Raw genomic sequence first — 12797 nt, 5'->3', positions numbered from 1 at the left:
CTTACCACATCATCCAATCTTTAATGGGGTTCTTGGCAAACAGTAACAACTAGAATTGTCTTACTTACAATTTACTCTTCAGAATCATTTCATTTTAGCCCTTCACACTCAGGAGTACATGTGCACATCATGATGTCACCCATGCTCCCCAGCTTTGTTCCCAAGAAACCTGAGTGAGCTGCACCAAAATACAAATAAGGAAATAAAATGATAAAAAGTGTCACACTTAAAGGGCTGAAAAGGGAGTGAAGGAAACATGTACACATAGTGGAACGCAAAAGTGAAAAATGTATCCCCTGCAGAAGATTAACTAACATGATAAACATTCAAATATCTGAACTTTGAAGATACCTCTGTGATGATTAACAGTTGGGAACAGTCTGAAGAAAGTACAGTTGTGTACACTTACCATAAATGCAGATGTTCAAGTGTATTCAGTGTTGCAGTCATCACATTTAGGTTATCTGCTTGCAGTAGCCCTCAGTCGGCCTGATTAACAAAGTCTTGGGTCCTACGTCAGTTGCTGTCTCCTCTTCCTCGTGACGTCAGGGATATAAAGCATACAGCCAACATCATTACATCAGTTTTTCTTGTCCCAGATGTCAGGTGCCCCCCTAATGGGAAGCAATTAAATCTATAAATATACAAGGTTATACCTCCAACAAAAAAGCAAATTCACCAAAAAGCTTTTAAGCATTGTAAAGGAGAGAAGAGGTATAGCCAAAATAAGTCAGGGGCTGGAGGGAGGGTAACCAGGCCAAAATAAGTCAGGGGCTGGAGGGAGGGTAACCAGGACTGCAACTGTGGATACACATTTATGGTAAGTGAACACAACTGTACTATGTTCTTCGTGTTTCATTGTTGCAGTCATCACATTTGGGTAGATTCCCTAGGATGGGAGGAGGAATTTAGATAGCATTAGGACCAGCTATAAGGCCCTGCAAGACTGCAGTGGCAAAGCCAGCTCTGGATTTAGAGAAAATTGGCAAATGGTAATGCTTGGTGAAAGTATGTACAGAACTCCAGATAGCAGCTTCTAGGATGTCCCTGGTAGGTACGCCTCTGAGAAAGGCTGTAGAGGTAGATGCAGCCCTGGTTGAGTGGGGTCTGATCCCCTGTGGAATAGGTTTTCCATGGTGCTTATAGCAGAAATTAATGCAATGGCCTATCCATTTGGAGATGGTTTGCTTTGAAATAGCCTTCCCCTCTGTCCCTGCAGCAAATGTCATTTCCTTTGAGATTTAGTCCAAGTAGAATCTAAGTTGTCTGTGCACATCTAAGGAGTGCAGTATCCATTCCCCTTTGTTCTGTGGATTAGGAAAGAAGGTTGGCAAATGGATGGACTGATTAAGGGCCACACTGGATACCACCTTTGGCATGAAAGAGAGACTGGTCCTGAAGGACACCCTGTCCGCATGAAAAATGAGGAAAGGCTCCACCGCCATAAGGGCCTGTAATTCAGATACCCTTCTTGCTGAAGTGATTGCTAAAAGGAAAGTTGTTTTCCAAGAAAGGCATTTTAAATCTGCAGTAGCAGCTGGCTCGAAAGGAGAAAGGGTGAGTTTCTCCAATACAAAGTTAAGGTCCCAGGCTGAAATTGGAGCTCTCCTGGGTAGTCTTAAATGTTTGGACCCCTCTGAGGAACTGCTTGAGCAGTGGATGAGAGAAGAGGGGAGGTTCTGTGTTATAATGAGCTGAAATGGCTGAGACGTGATTTTTTTATTGAGGAAAAAGACAGGCCCTTGTGCAGCATCTCAGTTAAGTATTGTAAAATCTGAGGTAAATTGGGCACTGCTGTGCTCAACCCTTGAGAATGGTTCCAGACACAGAATCTTTTTCCATTTTTCAGCATAAGATTTTCTAGTACTAGGCCTCCTTACCTCTAAAATGATATTCATCACTGGTTTATTGAGGGATGGTAAAAAAGAGATTAGGTAATTAGCCAGGCTGCCAGGTTCAGTGTTTGAAGCTGAGGGTGCAGAATCTGGTTCTCCTGCGGAGACAGCAGGGTAGGAGTCTGAGGCAGGTGCCATGGGGCCTACAGTGACACACTGCGCAGGAGGGAGTGCCAGTGTTGGTGTGGCCAATCTGGTTCAATCAAAATCGTCCTTGGTTTGTCTTGGTTGATCTTTAGTAGTACTTTGGAGAGCAGAGGCCGAGGAGAAAAGGTATAAACTGTTAGGTTTTTCCAGCTGAAGGGCAGAGCACCCACTTTCCAAGCTCGTCTGTGGGAAGTCCTTGTGCAAAATTTTTCCAATTGATAGTTCTGGGGGAAGGCAAACAGATCTAAATCTGGGCTCCCCCATTTGCTTGTCAACATGTTGAAAATAGTACAGCTGTGTACCTACCATAAATGTAGATGTTCGAGTGTATCCACTGTTGCAGTCATTACACTCAGGTTATCCTGCTGGCAGGCTACCCGCAGTCGGCCCGAATTCCAAAGTCCTGGTTCGGCGTCGGTTGCTGTCGCCTCTTCCCTGACGTCTGTGCGCCAGGAGTATAAAAGATGCAGCAGACACCATTTTCTTCAGTTTTTCTTTCCCCAGATATCAGGTGCCCCAAAAGGGTAAGCTAAAAAACATTGCTAATAAAAGCATGCACTAACAAACAATACCTTCATCTACAAGCAAATACACCACATAGGTTGTATAGGAGAGAGAAGTACAGATAAGTCCCAGCAAAATGAGGGGGATGGTGGGTGGGTAAACTGGACTGCAACAGTGAATACACTCGAACATCTACATTTATGGTAGGTACACAATTGTACTATGTTTATCGTGTTTCACTGTTGCAGTCATTACACTTGGGTTGAATCCCAAAGCTGAGGTTGGGCGGCTGGGTCTAAACAGAATTAGGAGTGGCTATAAGGCCCTGCAGAACTGCAGTGGCAAAGCCTGCTCTGGATTTAGAGTAAAGAGGTAAGTGGTAGTGCTTAGTAAAAGTATGCACTGAAGTCCAAGTTGCAGCCTCCAAAATATCCTTGGTTGGTACTCCTCTGAGGAAGGCTGCTGAGGTGGCTGCTGCCCTGGTAGAATGTGGTCTAATGCCCTTAGGCACTGACTTGCCATGTTGTGAATAGCAGAAACGAATGCAGTGTCCTATCCATTTTGAAATAGTCTGCTTTGAGATAGCATTTCCTTGTGATCTTGCAGCATATGCCACTAAAAGTTGTTCATTCTTTCTGAAAGCTTTAGTTTTGTCCAAGAAGAAGTGTAGCTGTCTGTGTATGTCCAAAGAATGCAGAAGTCTATCCCCTTTATTCTGTGGGTTTGGGAAAAAAGTAGGCAAATGAATGGTTTGGTTAAGAGCCACACTGGACACCACCTTAGGCATAAATGTTGGATTTGTCCTAAGAGAAACCCTGTCCTGATGGAAGATAATAAAAGGTTCCACGGCCATTAATGCCTGTAACTCTGAAACTCTTCTTGCTGAAGTTATTGCTAGGAGCAGAGCTATTTTCCATGATATGTATTTTATCTCAGCTGTATTGGCTGACTCGAAAGGAGGCTGAGTGAGTTTTTCCAAGACAAAATTGAGGTCCCATGCAGGTATTGGTGCTCTCCTTGGAGGTCTTACATTTTTTGCCCCCCTGAGGAACTGCCTAAGCAATGGGCATGAAAAAATTGGTGGGTCTGCATTGTAATGAGCTGAAATGGCAGAAGCATGGATCTTAATTGATGAGAAGGATAGGCCTTTGTCCAGCATCTCAGTTAGATATTGTAAAATCTGAGGCATATTTGTGACAAGCTTGTCAATTCCTTGTGCCTGGTTCCAAGCACAGAATCTCTTCCATTTTTCTGCATAAGATTTTCTGGTGCTGGGCCTCCTGGCCTCCAAATAACATCCATAACTGCTTTAGAGAGAGGTGTATTCTGAATGGTTACGCTATCTGCCATGCAGCCAGATTTAGGGTTCTGAGTTGGCTGTGCAGGATCTGATTGTTTTGTTGGGTCAGTAAATGAGGAATTTGAGGCAATGTCCAGGCTAGGCCTTGGGACAAGCTCCTTAGGATTGGGTACCAGTGTTGGCGTGGCCAATCTGGGGCAATTAGTATAATTTGTGGCTTCTCTTGTCTGACCTTTAGGGGTACCTTGGGGAGGAGAGGCAGTGGAGGAAAGGCATATACTGCAAGGTTGTTCCAGCTGAATGACAAGGCATCCACTTTCCATGCTTGTTTGTGATAAGTCCTTGTGCAGAATCTCTGAAGTTGGTAGTTGTGAGGGGAGGCAAAAAGATCTATGTCTGGGCATCCCCATTTCCTTGTTATGCTGAAGATTTGTGGATCTAGTTTCCACTCGTGAGGATCCATGAGGTTTCTGCTTCGTTCGTCTGCCAGAGCATTTGTTTTTCCTGGCAGGAATTGTGCTTGCAGGTGTACTTGGTAGGTCAATGCTGTGTTCCACAAAATCATGGCTTGTCTGCAGAGGGGGTAGGAATGTGTGCCCCCCTGCTTGTTTATGTACCATATAACTTTGGTGTTGTCCGTCTTTATCAGCAGTTGTCCTGGATGAAGTAGGTCCTTGAAGGCTGTCAGGGCATTTTGTACAGCTAGCATCTCTTTTTGATTGATGTGAAGATGCCTTTGGCTTGGGGGCCATGTGCCCTGAATACATTTTCCTGCCATGTGGGACCCCCAGGCATAATCTGACACGTCTGTTGTTAGTGTTTGCCTGGCTGTGGGTAAAGTGAATGGCTGTCCCTTGTTGTGGTGACAGGCCTGTGCCCACCATCGAAACTCCTGTTGCAGGCAGGGAATGAGAGAAATTAATGATTCCAGAGTGTGGCAATGTTGAGTCCAAACACTTTTTAGATACCATTGTAGTTTCCTCATATGCAGCCTTGCATACAGAATTAGCAGAATGCAGGAGGCCATGTAGCCAGAGCCTGCAGAATTTTTCTTGCAGATAACTGGGTCTTTGTTGCCATGCTTTTGAAGTAACAAGTCAGTTACCTTTGTTTGTCTCGTGTGAGATAAGCCATCTGGGCAGTTGTATTTAAGCTTGCACCCAGGAATATCTCTTGAGAGGGTACTAGTTTTGATTTCTTTTTGTTTACTGTGTACCCTAGGCAAATTAGTAATCTTTTTACAAACGCCAGATGCTTTAGTAGAAGGTCTCTGCTTGAATAAGGCAGTCGTCCAAGTAGGGATATATTTGAATTCCTCTTTGCAAAATACAATTACTGGTGCCAGGCACTTTGTGAAGACCCTGGGCGCAGTAGATAAGCCAAAGGGCAGGGCAGTGCAGAGAATTGATAGTGCATTGAACCAGCTATGAGTCTGAGGTATCTTCTGCAGCAAAACTGATAGGGACATGCAGGTATGCCTCCTTGAGGTCCAAAGTCACGAGCCAAGCTTTCTTGCCCAGCATGGGAAGAAGCTGCTGTAGTGTCAACATTTTGAATTTCGGAACATCCAGGTAAGTGTTTAGAGGAGAAAGATCCAGAATGGGTCTCCAGGCTTTGTCCTTTCTGGGAACCAGAAAGAGTCTTGAGTAAAATCCTTGTCCTTGCTCCTGTGGTGGTACCTTTTGAATAGCACTCATGTCCATGAGTGCTGTAATTTGTTTTTGAGCCTCTGCCCATTGATTTGGTGGCAGATTTGGCATTCCTTTTAACCTTGGCAGAGTGTGAAAGTGGAACCTGTAACCTTGAGATACAATGTTGAGAACCCATTTGTCTTTGGTGATGCAATGCCAATTGTGATAGAAAAGTGCTTTTCCTCCTAAGGGGGCTGCCAAGAGAGAGCTGTTTGGCAGCTGTAGTGGGAAGTCATTGAGGCTGCTTTTTATATGGTTGGGGCCTGTCTTCCCCTTCTTTCTGGCCTGCTGAACCCCATTGTCGAGGCCTGTAAGGACCTTGTGTTTGACCTCTACCTCTTGGACGTCTGTATCTGCCTCTTTGAGGTCTGTCTGTGACTGGAAAGGACCAATTCTTTGTTGGCCAATTTCTGCTAAAACGAGGAAGCTGAACCTGTAAGAAATCCTTCACCGTTTGCATAGATTTTGCCTTATCCTCCATCTTCTTTAATACCTCCTCTGCCTTAACGCCAAACAACACATCACGCTGCAAAGGTGCATCCAATAATTTTGCCTTAACATGATCTGGTAACGTATGTTCTTTTAACCAAGCATGTCTTCTAAAGACAGAGCCTGTAACTGCTGCTCTACAGGAGGCCTCTACGGAATCAAAACCACATTGCAAAGTATGTTTTCCCACTTGTTCTGCTGCATGCAATAAATCCTGCATTTCTTTAAAATTAGGAGGACCTGAATCTGGAAGTATCTTTTGTTTCAACTAAGACATCAAAAATTGCTTATATTTTAGAACGTGAAACTGGCAATTTAAGGTTCTCATTGCTAAAGTTGCAGACGTATATACTTTCTTTCCCCATCTGTCTAATGCTCTGGAAATTTTGTCAGAGGGAACTGGGATTTTGCTGATGAGGCCTTAATCCCTTTGGGTCCCTGAGAAATAGTTTCAGGGTCAGCAACAGGGCTTTTATACAGGAATTTGTGAGAGTCAGGGACTCTGTAGTATCTATCAGGTTTAACTGGGGCTGGAGGTAAGGAGTCAGGATTTAAGCTGGATTCAGTATACACATCATCCACAATATCTAACACTGGTGGAATAGCAAGGGGTCTGTGTTGAGGTAATAAAAGGAAGTCTCTGAGCCTTTTCTTGGATTCTGAGTAATCCTGGCCTTCCCAATGGAAATGCTCCCTCACGGTATGTAAGGTCTCCCCAAAGGAGTAGTCCTCAGGCGGAAAGGCTGATGGAATTGATTCCTCAGCATCAGAATCCTCATAAGGGGGTAAAGAATATCCTAGGTCTGAGGATGAATCTGAAGAAATGGACACCTGGTTGGAAGATTCATAGTCTGCAACCTGTCTGGGCCTTTTATCAGGTGGGGGATGGGACCCCCTGATCAGGGTGATTAGGTCTTTGGCCATTTTGAGCATTTGTTTCTTGGGCATGGAGGCCTGTCCTGGAGAATGCTGTATATGTTTCTTTGTTTTTAGGGAGAGCTTAGACTTAGCAGAGGGTTTAATGGTTAACTGGGTAGGTCTGAAAACACCCTCTAAAGCTGTGGATTGCTCAGCTACTTCGATTCCCTCTGAAGGGTTAGTTCCGGTATGCTGAAAAACTTGTGCGTCCGAAGGCCCAGCCAGCTCCACGTGGGAGTCGGAGGCGGTCTGTGGTTCTGTGGAAGCGGTCGTCAGGGGCTGCGAAGGCACCTCGCGGAGAACCGGCGACCAGCCTAGAAGAGGCCTCGTCGTCAGTTTTGGGCCTCGGATGCCTGTCCTTGTCTTTGCACTTTTTATGTATTCTGGTCGTCGGAAATTCTGACGGCATGGTGCAATTGAATTTTCTGCCAAAATAATGTTGGGCAAAATCAAACTGACGTTTAATAGTGCGCTTGTTAAACCTAGCACAAAACTGACAACCAGTGACGTTGTGGTCTGGGCCTAAGCATGGGATACAATAGGAATGGAAATCCTTATGAGGTATTTGCTTCCCACAAGAAATACAGTTATTAACTTTACTGACATCGGTCTGAGGCAAGAAAAAGTTTCCCCAACAGGGTACTTAGCTTTGTAGCGGACTTCGGTTCTGGATTCGGAATGAAAATCTCAGGAGTCGGCCGACCGGCACTTGCGAACTGCTTTTGCTTCTGGCACCGCACGGCAAGCAAGACTGAAGAAAATGGCGTCGGCTGCATCTTATATACCCCTGTCCAGTGACGTCAGGGAGGAGGCGACAGCAACCGACGCCGGATCAAGACTTTGGAACTCAGGCCGACTGGAGAACCGCCTGATGGCAGGATAACCCTAGTGTAATGACTGCAGCAGTGTAACATGATGAACATCTGACAATTTAAAGCCCTTACAGCTAAGGTAGCAGAAGTGTAAACTTTCTTCCCCCATCTGTCCAGTGCCCTAGAATCTCTATCTGAGGGGACAGGGTTTTTTGCAGTAGCAGCCTTGACCCCTCTGGGACCCTGAGAAATAGTTTCTGGGTCAGCAGCAGGATTTTTATATAGAAATTTATGAGAATCTGGAACCCTGTAGTATCTATCTGGCTTAACAGGTGCAGGAGGTAAAAAGTCAGAAGACAGGCCGGACTCTGAAAATACATCATCAACAATGTCTAGAACAGGTGGAATAGCAAGGTCTGTGCTGAGGTAGTAGAAGAAAGTCTCGGAGCCTTTTCTTAGAATCTGAGTAATCTTGGCTCTCCAGTGGAAATGCTCCCTCATGGTATGCAGGGTTTCCCCAAAAGAGTAATCCTCAGGAGGAGAAGCTGAAAGTATAGATTCTTCAGCATTAGAATCCTCATAGGGAGGAATAGAGTATCCCTGTTCTGAAGAAGAGTCAGAGGAAATGGAAACCTGATCAGAGGAATCATATTCAGTATCTTGCATAGGCCTCTTATCAGGAGGGGGATCAAAGTAATTAGGTCATCGGCCATTTTGGGCATCTGTTTCTTAGGCATGGAAGTCTGTCCTGGAGAATGCTGTACTTGTTCCTTTGTCTTTAAAACTGTTCTAGTCTTTGTCTTTGATGCTGAAGTTGGCTTGATATAAAGCTGTGTAGGTCTGAAAACACCCTCAGAAGCCAATGCCTGCTCAGCGGCTCCGGACCCATCTGAGGGATTAGTTTCCGAAGGCCCAATACCATGAGTATACAGAGGCCTAGCTGTCTCCACGTGGGAGTCGGATGCGGCCTTTGGCTCTGAGGTAGCGGGTGTCAGGGGCTGCGAAAGCGCATCACTGAGAACCGGCGACTAGCCTGGAAGAGGCTTCGTTGTCCGTTTTGGACCTCGGATGCCTGTCCTTTTCTTTTTCCTTGCGCTTTTTATGAAGTCCAGTCATCGGTCTTTCGAACGGCATTATATAGTTAAACCTTCGGCCAAAGTAATGAAAAGCAAAATCGTACCGACGCTTAATAGTGCGTTGGTTAAATCTAGCACAAAACCGTCAACTAGCTATGTCGTGGTCAGGGCCTAGGCAAGGACTACAGTAAGAATGGAAATCCTTATGCGGTATTTGCTTCCCACAAGAAATACAATTGTTAACTTTTTCTGACATCGGTCTGGAGCAAGAAAAAAGTTTCCCCAACGGGGTACTTAGCTTTATAGAAGACTTCGGATCTGAAATTCAATTTCGAAAATCTCAGGAGTCAGCCGACCGGCACTTGTGAACTGCTTTTGCTTTGGGCACCGTGCGGCAAGAAAGACTGGAGAAAATGGCGTCGGCTTCATCTTTTATACCTCTGGCGCACTGACGTCAGGGAAGAGGCGACAGCAACCGACGCCGGACCAGGACTTTGGAATTCGGGCCGACTGAGGGTAGCCTGCCAGCAGGATAACCCAAGTGTAATGACTGCAACAGTGAAACACGATGAACATCCTTGGTTCCAGTTTCCACTCGTGGGTCCATGAGATTTCTGCTTAGTCCGTTTGCCATGCATTTAGTTTTTCTGGCAGGAATTGAGCTCGTAGATATACTTGGTAGATCAAGGCTGTGTTCCACAATGCCATGGCTAGTATGCAGAGGGAGTAAGAATGTGTACCCCCCTGCTTGTTTATGTACCACATAACTGTGGTGTTGTCCGTCTTTACCATTAATTGTCCTGGAAGAATGTGGTCCTGGAAGGCTGTCCGAGCATTCTGTACAACTAACATTTCTTTTAGATTGATGTGCAGGTGCATTTGACTTGGGTTCCATTTGCCCTGCATGCACTTCCCTGCCAGGTTCGCCCCCATTGCATAGTCTGATACATCTCTTGTTAGGGTTTGGGCGGCAGGGGGTAGTGTGAATGGTAGTCCCTTGTATTGGTGACAGGCCTCTACACACCAAAGGAACTCTAGGCATAGGCAAGTTATGATAGGAATCATTGCTTCTAGATCCTGAGAATGTTGACACCATAGGCTTTTTAGATACCATTGTAGTTTCCTCATACGTAGTCTTGCATGTGGAATTAGAAGAATGTAGGAGGCCATGAAACCCAAGGCTTGTAGTATTTGCCTTGCAGATAGTAGGGTTTTTATGGCCACTTGTTTGAAGTCGGTTGTCAAGTGAATTTGTTTCTCTGGCGTGAGGAAAGCCATCTGGGAAGTTGTATTCAAGCTTGCTCCAGGAATATAATTTGTTGACAGTGTATCAGGTGTGATTTCTTTTCGTTTATGGTGTACCCCAGACAAGTTAGCACCTTTTGTACAAAAGCCAGATGATTCAAAAGTATGCCCTGGTTTTCTGCCTGAATTAGACAATAGTCCAGGTATGGGTATATTTGAATATTTTTTTGCATGCAAAATGCAATGACTGGAGCTAGGCACTTTGTGAATACCCTGGTCGCAGTAGATAAGCCAAAGGGCAGTGCAGAGAACTGATAGTTCGTGTAGCCTGCTTTGAAGCATAAGTATCTTCTGCAAGATTCCCTGATTGAGATGTGCAGATATGCTTCCTTTAAATCTAGTGTTGCCAACCAGGCATTTTTGCCTAGCATAGGAAGCAATTGGTGAAGAGTCAGCATCTTGAATTTTGGAATCACCAAAAAGGTGTTTAGAGTAGACAGGTCCAGGATCGGACGCCATGAATCGTCTTTTCTGGGTACCAGGAAAAGTCTCTAGTAGAAACCTTGTCCCTTTTCCTCTTCTGGAACCAACTGAATAGCCCCTATGCTTAAGAGAGAGAGTACTTGAGTTTGGGCCTCTGCCAACTGATTTGGAGGTAGATCTGGCCAACCGCTTGGAGTTGGTAACGTGTGGAAGTGAAATCTGTATCATTGGGACACTATATTTAAAACCCATTTGTCCTGGGTAATGAGTCCCCAGTTCTTTGCATGAAGTGCAATCTTTCCCCCCAAAGGGGCAGTCAGTTGAGAAGTGCTTGGAAGTTTTAAAAAGAAGTCATTAGTTTACCATAGGGGGGAAGTTTTATTACTCCCAGGTTTGGAAGTGGAGGCCCCCCACTGCTTAGTCCTGTGCGTACCCTGGGACTGAAGCCTGGATGCTCTGCTGGATCTGGGTTTGGACTGAGAAGGTCTGGAAGAGGCAGGAAAGGACCAATTCTTAGAAAGCCAATGCCTACTAAATCTCAGAGGTTGTACTTGTAAAAAATCTTTAACGGTTGCATAGATTTAGCTTTTTCCTCCATCTTTTTAAGAAATTCTTCTGCCTTGTTGCCAAACAGGCAGTCCTGATTTAAGGGAGTATGCAGTAATTTCGCTTTAACAATCTCCAAGGACTGCTCCTTAGGCCAACCATGCCTTCTAAGTACAGACCCAGTTACAGCAGCCCTGCAAGATGCCTCTAGTGAATCAAAACCACATTGCATAATATCAGAAGAACAGGCGGGGTTTATAGATGGGAGACAGACTACAGACAATACATTAACTCTTCATACTTTAATATCTTATGCAAAGTATAAAAATATGAACATATATGCTTTAATAATTGATGCTCAAAAAGCATTCGATAGAGTTAATTTGGCTTATTTATTTGAAACATTATCATATTTCAATATACCTCAGCTTTTTATTTCTATGTTAAGAAATTTATACAAGAATGCATACACTAGTTTATATATAAATCATGAATGTTCCAAAAGGATTCAAATTAAAAATGGAACTCGAAAGGGTGCCCATTGTCTCCCATACTGTTTAATCTGTATTTGGAACCTTTATTTCTTCATATGAAACAAAAAGTTTTTATAATTCTCCTGTACTTCTTGGGATAAAGGTTAGGATGGCTGCTTTTGCAGATGATTTAAATATATACAGTACCACACCGTGTCAGATACGGAAAAATACTAACAGCAATACAAACCTTTGAGAAAATTGCTAATTACAAACTAAATTTAAAAAAAACAAAATATTCCTCTAAAGACACCTACACCTTTTCAATGCTACCATTGATAGGACGAATAAGGACAGAAGAAAGAATAAAATATTTGGGGATTGACTTTTCAACTGAAAATAGAGAATTTTTTATCAACAATATTAAGGCAACTGGAGACCGAATAACAATGGATTTGAAAAGATGGAGTAAGTTGAAGCTACCGATGATGGCAAGAGCAGCGATAATAAAAATGAACGTTCTCCACAGAATGCTATATATTTTTAGAGCAGCACAACTTAAAATCACGAAATCCTTTTTCAAGCAATTTCAGATAGGACTGGGGAAATTTCTGTGGGAACCCAGAAAACGAGAATATCCTATGAAAACTGATGGCTCCTAAAACGAGGGGGGGTTGGATTTACCAGATTTTGAGATGTATTATACAGTGATTCAGGCCAATAGGATTTTAAGGGTGTCTTACTTGGATAGTGAAAATAGAAAATGGATACCCAAATGGGTACTGCTAAATTATAAACATATAAAAGGGAAGAGAATTAATGTTAAAGCTGTACCATTTTGAATATAAAACATTGAGTAAATATGAGTTAATGGAACACATCAAGGTATGGGCAGTGGCGACTCAAACTCTGTTTGCCTCCTTGAACCTTTTAAAATATATGATGATGTTTCAACCGTTTGATGGAAATCCTAATATAACTATTGGTAATCAACTGATAGACTTAAAGAAATATCCATTTATTAAGGAATTAACTGTAAGGGATGTATACCCCTTCCTAGGAGTAGCGGTACATGATATCTTAAAAGAGATGAATCTTCCCATCTCATATTTAATTATAATGAGGCAGTTAAAAGATTTGGCCATAAATTATTTTACCAGTTCTGAAATAAAAAAAGAGGAACTAGTTATTTCAGGTCATCTGTGGGAAGCATTGCAA

General features: G+C 43.6%; 1 protein-coding gene across 1 annotated transcript in view; it reads right to left on the bottom strand.

The window, feature by feature from the left end:
- The window catches only part of RASA1 (RAS p21 protein activator 1), a 3076403-nt gene that overhangs the window by 1415392 nt on the left and 1648214 nt on the right, over nt 1-12797 (bottom strand). The gene's annotated exons all lie outside the window — the stretch shown is intronic.

This window comes from Protopterus annectens, chromosome 2.part2 (assembly GCF_019279795.1).
Source record: "Protopterus annectens isolate FY-2018-M chromosome 2.part2, PAN1.0, whole genome shotgun sequence".
Classification (NCBI taxonomy): Eukaryota; Metazoa; Chordata; order Ceratodontiformes; family Protopteridae; genus Protopterus; species Protopterus annectens.
Note: the sequence above shows the minus strand (reverse complement) of the source record. Positions and strands in the feature narration are given on the sequence as shown.